General features: G+C 43.9%; 1 protein-coding gene across 1 annotated transcript in view; it reads right to left on the reverse strand.

Moving 5' to 3' along the window:
- The window catches only part of LRP1B (LDL receptor related protein 1B), a 640387-nt gene that overhangs the window by 523565 nt on the left and 106156 nt on the right, over positions 1–10666 (reverse strand). The window lies entirely within an intron of this gene.

The following is a 10666-nucleotide window of genomic DNA, read 5'->3' on the forward strand; positions in this document are numbered from 1 at the left end:
CTTTTAACGCTTCAGTTGGTTGATTTGTCTACCAGCAGAACACAAAGCTCAGATCTTAGTCAAATTCACAAGTGACATTGGGCCTGTTCCTTTCTCTCTTTGTCCCCAGCTTCTCAATATCCCAACAAGGATGAAGTGTGTAAAAAACAATTTAAAAAAGCATCAAGGGGAAATTGGGCAACTCCAAGTTACCTTGCAGTATGGTACATGGCACACTCTGGAAATCAGCTCTTCCTAACTTTCTGTTATACCTCTCCTAATTTCCCTGATGACAATAAGCATTAGAAGAAGAAAACCCATGCTTGGAGGATTTAGAGCCCTTCAGTTATCCTTTATTTCTGTATCTTCTTTGAGGAATGCCGTTTCCTGTGTAAATTATTTTCTTCCCCAGCAACCACCTCCTACAGCTCAGAGGCCCCAGCCCAGCGCTCAGGCAGCCACAGGCTGCTCCAAGCTCCTGAGAACAGGCACTCGGTGTCCCTGTGAGGTCACACAGGCTGAAATCAGGCACTCATCTACAAATGGGGGGTTTAAAGAGCCTTATTTGACCAATCTCCTCAGCTGCATTCCTTAAGGGAAAGCTGATCCAAGTGTATATAGATGTATGTATGTGTGAGTGTATTCTCTGCTTACAGAACATCCACATGCAGAACTTCCAAAAGTTTTCATGCTCATCCTCAGCCTCATCACCTATGCTTTCTCTCTGCAGACATGTGTGGGTTCCATTAGAGAATGGGATGAGCCTGACCAAAACCTCCTTCATCCAAGCTATATTCAGCTGTAAATTGCTGTAAATCTGCTCTAAGAGAATTCTTTCCTAATGTAGCAGAAAGCTGGGATGTAACCAAGCTGTGACTAGCTGGCTGATTTTTTTTCCCCCCCAGATTCCTTCTTGCAGCCAAGCAAAAGCTCAACCAAAACCTCCCTGTTGAGAGTCCCAGAATGCTGAAGAGTAACAGGCTCTGCATAGCAGGATGCACAAACCTTGTTTATGGAGACAAAGAGGAAAGTAGGTGGGTTTCACATCTGAACAGCCTGGTAGGAAAAGAGAAAGGTGTTTACAAACTCTAACCTATGAAAAATTAATGTTTGAGACAAACACAGTGACCTCACATGTGGAACAGGAAGGTTGGGTGCCTATGGGTATGGAAAACCAGGAAAGACAAGAGTGTGATTTTGGGAGAGAAGCAGTACAAACTTGTAGGAAATCACTAGAAGCTCACAAAGCTGCACTTAAAAGTTGACTTTCCCCCTCAGTCTCTCAGTAGATGTTGCAATGACATCTCATTGCTGCTAAGTGAACAAAGAAGCCCTGAATGTATGGTTAAATCACACACCACAGCAAACATTAATTAAGTGATATTTGAATAGCGTATGGAGAGCTTAAGAGTTGTACAACTGGGACATGGGAAGCATTCACTCAAATTTGACATCCCTGGTACTCCCAGCTCTCTCTGCAGCTCCCTGCTATGGCAAGAGCTGTGCTTTTAGTGAGACACAATGCCTGCTGTCCTTGTTCCTGTGGCTGGGAGGTTACGGTGGAGATGGTGGTGGCTTTGTTTTCCATGTCACTGCTAGAGGTATTCAAGCTCTCTGTGCACAAAGAGAGGATGCAGGTGATCTTTTACTTTTGAAAGTCTCAAAGCATGTATATTTTTATTCAATTTTTCTGAAAGGTCAATATACTACAGACCACTTATCAGTGATCCTTCCTTGCCTAGGCATCATTTGTACACTGTGGCATCAGTTTTCCTGGTTCAACAGTCAGCTCCTAATAAAAGAGGATGACATGTATTAGAAGTAAAGAAAAATAGCTGTAATAATAGCACTCCAATCCTACTTACTTGTCTCTTAACCTCTTTCTTTCAAAGGCTCCCACGCTGCAGTGCTCAGGAGAAAGTTGCCATTGAATTATCCACCGGAAATCCATTGGCATCTATTGCCGCTCCGGTGCAGCAGCGTACAGGGCAACAATAACTGATAACTCTTCGCACAACCCTGCCCCTCCTCGGGCTCAAAGTATGGCTCTAGAAATAAAACCTGCTGCAGACACAGAATATTTTTTAAATTAAGCTCACAGCTGCCGACAGAAATCAGCTCCATCTGACAGCTCGGCCCCCCAGGACCCCCAGCGCTCTCCCACTGCCCCCCTGCTCCTCACAGCATTGTTCTGGGGAAGCACTTCTACAGAATTCTCACCAATCATGAAAGGCAAATAAACCAAATCCCAGAAGCAAAGGCAAAAAGCATCAATACAGTTTTCTCCAACAGCCTACTGCTATTTATACAGGTGACTGTGAACATTCGCACATCAAAAAAAGTGGTATTTTGGCATCTCTTCCAGGAGCAATCATCTCCCTAATGGACAGCACAGTAAATACACTGTCCCTGATGAGGAGAAGATGCTTGAATCATTACAGCAGCAGTCTGTAATGAAAAGGATGCAGATTCAGTTCCCTGTCAGATTTCCTGATACGAGATTTTTTTGAAATCTCACAGGTACCTTTGGATTTCAGTACAAGGATCTAGGTGGCTTTTAATGCCACAATTAAAATTTCTGTGCTTTTTCTAACTTCACAGAGGAATTATCAAGATTGATACATTAAAGAACAAGGGATTCATTAGGGAGCTGGCAGCACACAGCTTTGGTATCTAAAGCGGATGGAAATTCAGACTGGGGGAACAAACCCTCCAGCCTAAAACTGTACTGATTCCAAAAATGATTGGTTCAAGGGAGCAGAGGAACACTGAGCTGCGGTCTGCTCCCTTTTTAGGGCATAGTAGCCACGTAACTGCTGAGTTACTCCTCCGTGCCCCCAAATGCCCTCTGAGAGGGGCCCAGAAAACTTCCCAGCAGAGGGTGATTTGGTCTCCCTGCACAGCACAGTCCCAGAGTGGCTTGGAGTGGAAGGGACCTTAAGCACCATCCAGTTCCATCCCCTGCCATGGGCAGGGACAACTTCCACTGTCCCAGGTTACTCCAAGCTCAATCGAACCTGACCTTGGACACTTCCAGGGATGGGGCATCCCTGCTGCTTTCACTGTAGAAGTGGGACAAAGACATTCATCTCATGTTTTTCATGGACAGGCAAGAGGATTTCTCACATGTGTTTTTTAAAAGCACCTCTTGTGCTGATCTTGCAGCCCAGGCATTCACACTGCAATCTGTGCTATTTCTAAGATTAAGCAGTTAAATAGTCTTGGCCTGGATCTTCTTAATCACACTAATACCACTTTTACAATGATCTGGGCTGAAAGGTTTAGAATGAAGGACAATCACCCTCGTTTATTAACAGCCAATGCTGAGCCAGTGCATTTAATAGGAAAGTCATTGTGGGCTTCAGAAAGAATAAGATCAGAGTTAAGAATCATGTTGACATGGAAATACTCTGAAATGTCTGTTAAGAAGTGTCCCAAGCACTGAAGTTCTCTGTATTCCTTATTCATGCCCTAATGAAGTTGCTGCCACAAGTCTGAATTTGGAGCTTTTCTTCCTGTTGAATGCTAGTGTAAAGAATAAATAAGATCGATTAGAGTCATTCTGGCACTAAAAAGAGCCAGTGTACTCCATGTCCTTGCCAGTGCTCCCCTGTGTATCTGACAGGAATAGCTGCAAGGACTGGAGAAGCAGTAACTTTTGGAAAGGACTATATCTGCTACAGAAGCACCGCATTAAGTAGACCATTTCCAGTGAATCCCAAAAGCTCATGTTCATTAGCTTTTTGTGAAAGCAGAATACCATGTAAAATGTGCATTGCACAGCATGACTTGTACTGGTGCCCTAAACGGAGAAAGAAGTCAAATGACATCCTCAGATTAAACATTTACAGGGAAAAAAATTATCTGAGCAGAAGAAACATTGCTCTGTAGAACTGCAATCAAACAGAACTGGGAAGAATACAATTTCTTTACACCAGAGAATGAAGTACATGTATCTTAAAATCAGCTAGTATCTACTTAATAGACCTTTAAACCAGAAAAAAATGTATTTTGCTATTTAGATAAGCAGTACATTATGAGTTTGGGGACTCTGTTCAGCATGGAATGAGATATTAAACATCAATTGAGTCAGTTATGTTATTAAATCAAAATACCAACATTTATATATTAGCTTTTTTTTCTTTTTCTTCTTCTTTTTTTTTTTAACCTGAGAGGCAGTGCCTTAGATAAACACTTTTTTCCATGAGTAAGGGACTGTGGGAGTTCTAAGGCTTTGCTCAGACATGGGACCTGGTGGCAGTTCCCAGTTCCTGAGAAGGATGTGGCAGGACGAGGCCTCCCCCATCCCTCTCCATGCATCCTCTGGGCTGCAGCTAAGGAAACTCCCACCATGTGGCCCTGAAGGACCTGCAGCTTGTACACCTGCTGGGAAACTTTGTTCTGTGGCAAGTGTCAGGTATTTCTGCTTTTTACACAGACAAATCAATGTGTCAGACATCAAGGATTTCACAAACACCACTGTGAACGAGTAAAGAGATTGAGTTCACTAAATGGGATATGACAAATGTCATCGTTGACTGGAACAATTACTGGTTTTCCTCATATCTTTATAAAAGGTGACACCTATCTCATAGCTAGAAGAAATATTGTTTGCCATGTAGGTGAGCCAGATCAAAGTAGAGAGTGGATTTAAACTGGAATATTCCCTTGTTTTTACTACTGCAATCACTGTATAAATTCTGCACGTGATGTACATCAGGATGCTCTTGCCTACCGTGTGCTTATTGTCAGCTCTTTTGGTTCATTTATATAGAAGTAAAAAATGAACAAAAGTATTATCTAACTCACTGGGGAGTTATGAACTGTCACTGTTATTGATAACAACAGGAAATGAAATCTGTGCCTGTTCCTCTGGCTCAGCATCAACACGGTAAAATCATAAAGCAACTGAAAAACCTGTGTTTGGCTGTGTTTGCAATGCAAGGCGAGGGACCAGCTTCAGCACTGTGACACTCTGTGGCTCCAGTCACTCCAGCTGATTCATAATGGAGCAGTCAATCAGACCCCTGAGGCAATTCCTGCTCCTTCCTCATTTTCCAGCTCACCAAAGACTTCGTCTAAGGCAGTCCAGCAATACATTTTTGCATGTCCTGACTCCACTGACACTTCAGTGTCTGCTGAACTGGTGTCCAGATCAGAGTATCACTGCACAGTAAAGATGTAAGTCATCCACCTAATCAAATCAGGGCAGCTGGGCTGCTACACTGGATGGACCATGGCCAAGGACAAATGCTTCGGACAAAGGCAGACTTTGGAAAATCACATTTAGATGTGATTATAGATAAGAAGTCATGCTTTAAGTGTGGCAAATTTACCTACAAAAATATTTTTTATTAGTACTTTTGAAGGGGTTATAAATCTTTCCTAGCAGAAGCCCAGCAGTGGGGTTCTCTGTGGAAGGGAGACAGTGCTGGCTACCAGCACAGCCCATTGGCTTCTCCAAACTGGACACCTCAACGTGGAGGATAGCCCCTGTCCTACCAATAGCCACCAGCACCACAGATCTGGAGCACGTCCTGCACGTTCCTATGATTCTCCAGGCATCTGTTGGAAACACCCCCTCAGCCCCTGGACAGCACTGCAAACCCATCATGAATTCCAGAAGGGACACACCAGGGACAGAGCAAGGAAAAACACAGGGAAAGAACAGTGGGAAAGAGAGGTGTGATTCTGAGAACAGAAGCAAGCCAGCAGAGATGAAGGGAGATAATCCCTTTTGAGTCATCAGGTGACAACTTCCAGCATGAAGAACAAAAATCAGTGGCTGGCACTAAACACTCCACCCACACAGGGTACTGGCCAAAGAAAAGTTCTCAAAACAGCCTTTAAAAGCAGCCATTGCAGGGCTTTGATGCCCTCTTGTTCTCTAGAAGTTACAGAAAGCAAAGAGCTGAAGTAACTCTGTTAACTTGCCCTGGACTACCGAAAAACACCCGACAACAAGTGATACAAGCTTAGGACAGAAGTTAATGTTTGGGCCCTTTACGTCATCCATGCTCTTGCAGCAAATCCTCTTGCCCCTAAAAAGATCAGAGAAAAGCACCTTCCCTTGGTTCTGAGGGGCTGATCACAAAAACAAGATTTATGTCAGGCCATGGAGTCAGAGTGACAGAATTATCCAGTTCTGGAAGGAAATGCGACAGGACAATCTGTGTCAACCCAGGGCAAAAGTCCAAAGACAAAGAGGTGCACAGACCTTCCCTAAAATGTTAGTCCTTTTCCTCATTATTTCCTTGGCTCACTTTCCTCATGATCTTCCATCGAGCTGAAAGCCCACCATAGGAAGAGGATGCTCTGCTTCCAGGCAGAGCTACAACTGTTCCCATCAAGCTTATATCTTGATCAGAGAAAAAAATCACATTTTATCCCAAATCCTAGCTGAGGACTCCAGCCTCCAGCTTCCATTTGAGAATGTTCCTCATGGATATCTCAAACTGTTCCAGTGCCCACGGCCTGGATATCTCCACAAGGCTGATACAGGAATGGCACAAGTCCAGGTGTGTGCGGATGCTGCCATTCTGCTCCAGAGACATAAGCTCTGCATGGCAGAATGGGAAGCACTTTGCTTGAAGTAACATTAAAAAAACCCCAAGCTTGGAAAGCTGTGCTGCCAGACAGCTCTAGAAACACAGTTTTTACCCTTGTGTAAGTACAGCTGAAGAAATGAATCAAGAAACATGGATAAAATGGAACAAGCACTAGAGCCTGAAGATGTTCTCAGCTTCTGCCTGGTTCCTCATGCATGGCCACTCCAGTGGGCACACAGGTACTGAGCTGGGCTGGTCCAATTAGCAGGGTCCTCTCAGCAAAACTGCCAGTGTCAGCTTGAACTAACTGCTGGAAATGTGTGAGGGGGACTAAATGCAGCAATTTCACCCTTTCGAACACCATCCAGCATGCACAAAGTACTTTGGATTCACGTGAGTCAGGGAAAGCTGGACGTGCAGCATGTGCTGATGCTGCTCCGATGCCGGAGTGGCAGCACATCCATCCCCTGTCACATCCCTGGCAGCCTCAGCCTTACAGAAGGTTTAGGGGCCTCATGGCTGTGTCCTCTGACCGCTCCAGCAGCAAGAGGCTCTTGGAGGATGATGTGCTGCTACTTAGCAGCTTGCTCAGCTGTTTGAGAGGGAAGAGAAGCATTGGTGTTGCTTCTATCTGTACTTCAGCCTTTTGAAATCAAATATTGCCTTTTTTCCTTTCAAGTCCAAGCCCCCTCCAAGAGCCCTCAGTTTTCCATTCCCCATCAAAACCACAAGGCACCCAGAGACTCACGCATAAAAATTGGTAACAAACTCATGCAGTGTTTGTGTAGCTACGCTTCATGAATGAGGCAAAAGATTTCCAATTTGTAAAGTTATTATTCCATAAGCACAGTTTGCCAGGTAGCAACTGTAAAACTCAGAAATATTTATTTAGATAAGATCTGGTATTGATCTTCATCACACTTCCATTCTGGCAGGGATTTTTAAGGACCCTACCAGCTATCTTCTCCCAGTGATAGCACCAAGGCTCCACCTATAATGAAGCAAATCCCTACTATCTTTGCAAAAGCACATGTGAATGTGAATTCCACAATAATCCTTGAAAAATGAATACAGTATATGCAGTGTTAATAAGGCAATTATCACACAAGTGGCACATTTTTTTTTCTGTAATTTCCTAATTAACATGATTATCAACTGCTTGTTATTAAAGCAGTTTCCTATGCTTTGACTTACAGCATATTGCAAACAAATTTAAGATCATTTCCTGCTCCATCGTTTACATCACACTGTTCATTCACACTTGGATTTGTTTTTCCTATTTGTTAGTGTGTTTCAGAGAAAAACTGTGCGTTGTGACGGGGAAGAAAAGCAATATTAGAAACAAAGCCACAGAAAGCAGATTGGTGGATTATTTCCAAATATATCATGCACCCCGGGAATTTTTTCATAAATTGTTAAACTACATATCAAAATCTGGAAAAACTACCTCCTTGTGCATCAGTATTTTATCTGCCTTTTCTCCAACAGATGCCACTGACAGTTTACTAAATGGTGCACTGCTTAATAAATTTAGCAGAGGAAAAAGAATACTTATTTTTATACAAATTAAATCCTGCACGAACCGAAGTTAACTGGAGCATTTGAGGAAAAAAGGTTTCGGTCCACTAAATGAGTGGGAAAACAGAATTCCTACTCTTTCTGATATTAACACCAAGCAATTTCCAACACGACACATTCTTCTGGTCTGCTGTTTCCTGTAAATGCCATCCTGTGGCTAAATTTTTTCCAGAACCAGCAATTTAAATATCCAGCTCTTTGAAATGGCATCTCTGTGGTGGCACAGCTGTCTGCGACCAAGCACAATACGACTTTGTTACACACAGTGTAGTACGAAGCGGTGTCTTTGAAAGGAAAACAACATACCTTTGCACACTCCTTTCTGCCTGTTTAATGGGAGAAAACATTTCTGACTGGACTCGTGCTGAGGGTTGTGCAAGCATTTAAAGGATGGGGAAATAGCTTCCTGTAGTATATAACCTGCCCCACCACAGGCTGACTAATGAGTCAGAGAGTGCTGAAACCCTCAGGTCCTATAAAAATCCACTAATGAGATGAAACAAGATCTAAAGTGCTCAAATGTTCATAAGTACAGAATGTAGCTCACGATGTACTCTTCACAAATTAGTGAGGGGTTGCTATGACTCCTTAATGAAATGTTATTATGTTTTAAAACTGAAACCAGACATCTGGGGACGGGGGGAGGAAATGGGAGCGAGTGTTTGAACACCGTTGTCTAGGCTTCCTTTCATCAGCCAGCTGAATTTGCTTACTTGTCCTGAATGAGTGGATCCATTTCTTCAGCTGGTGCAGTGCCTTGCAATAAAGCCGAGCAGTGTGTGCTGTCTTCCGCTCCCTGGGAAGTAGAAATCACTGCTATGGGAGAGGAGGCTTCTGTAGGAAAGGCTATATAAGCTGCTCTTTCCCAGCTGTAAAAGTCTCCTGTCCCCCTGCAGCATCCAAAGCATTTGACAGTTGCAAACATGCCAATGTATGCAGCATGTACTCAAAATGACCAGTCAGATCTTCAAAAAAATTAAGCACTAAAGTGGTGAGAATTGCTTGGTGCATGCTAAACTCAGATGGAAAAGTATTTATTTTAAAGTTCTTTATATGAGACTATAACAATTTCTTTCCTTACTAACCTTGATATACATGCACAGAGAGAGAGAGAGAGAGACAGACAGAGAGAGAAAGAGGAATACATATATATACTTGAACACAAAAGGTACATATACAAAATTTAAGTGACAGACAAGGATGGATCTGGCTTCAGCTACGGATTTCTGACCTCTTGGTAAACACTGACTTTTTCAACTGTGCCCAGCACCCACAGAGCTATTTCCCTCCTGAGTTACAGAGCAATCACTGTATTACCAGGCACAGTAAGAACTACATGCTCCATCCCTGGCACTGCAGGTGACTCCAAAATCACCTGCCTAGAGAGCCATGGGTTAAACTAGAGCCAGGACATACCCAGGAACACACTTCCTCCAGTGAATCTTGAAAACATTTCTTTAAATGCATCCTTTAAAACTTTCTCTTCAGCAGATGAAGTGAGGGAGGACCATGCTGACAGAGATTAAAGGAGCTGACTGACATTCACTCCCTGGCACTCCAGGACACTCGGCCTGCTGCTGGCACTGCGTATCAACATCGCACGTGGGCGGCCAGCGCAGTCCCCACGGGTGACTCTGGCAACTGATCCCATCTTTCCAAACAAACAAGCATACAAATGTATATCCATTTTAAATCAGATTTGACTTAAATCCGGTCCATTGAACCAATTTATCTCTCCTGCTTGCCTTGTCTACCTTACCCATGGCAACACCTCCAGGCTGAGGCCTCCTCGCCCCACTATGGGGTTGTGGCTTGAAATCCTGCATCACTATTGCCTCCCCAGGCTTCCCATTTTTCCAAGCAAGGATAGTTTCAATACTGGCAATTCTGGTAATAGCTCTTGTGGGGAAAATTTTAAAAATGGAGACTAGAGCCATGCAGTTCAGATGCCTGACAGCTACTCCTGGCCTTGGCAGGCCTACAAATGGCACCGGGGCCTGCAACGCAGCCAACAGCATCAGCCCAACCTGCAGAAATGAGTTCAAACACCTCCTTATCCATCACTCTGGCAGCTGGATCAGTTGAACCCATACATCAGAGCAGAGACCTGACCCACTTCTTAGTACAGTCAGAGAGATACTTCTTACACTGACTACTGAACACAGAATCACAGAATCACTTAGGCTGGAAAAGCCGCCTAGGATCGAGTCCAACCACTCCTCCAGCACTGCCAAGCCTAGCACTAAACCATGCTCCCAAAGTGCAACATCCACACATCTTTTTTATACCTCCAGGGATGGTGACTCTGCTGCTTCCCTGGAAAGCCCATTCCAATGTCTGAAAACCTTTCAGACAAGAAATTTTCCCTACTACCAAAACTGAACTGCCCCCAGCACAACTTGAGGCCATTTACTCCTGTCCTAGTGCTTGTTACCTGGGAGAAGACACTGACCTCACCTCACTACAATCTCATTTTTGGGAGCTGTAGAGAGTGGTAAGGTACCCCTGAGCCACCTTTTCTCTTGGCTGAGCCTCCTCAGCTCCCTCAGCTGCTCCTGGCG

The sequence above is a fragment of the Corvus hawaiiensis genome, chromosome 7 (assembly GCF_020740725.1).
Source record: "Corvus hawaiiensis isolate bCorHaw1 chromosome 7, bCorHaw1.pri.cur, whole genome shotgun sequence".
Taxonomy (NCBI): Eukaryota; Metazoa; Chordata; class Aves; order Passeriformes; family Corvidae; genus Corvus; species Corvus hawaiiensis.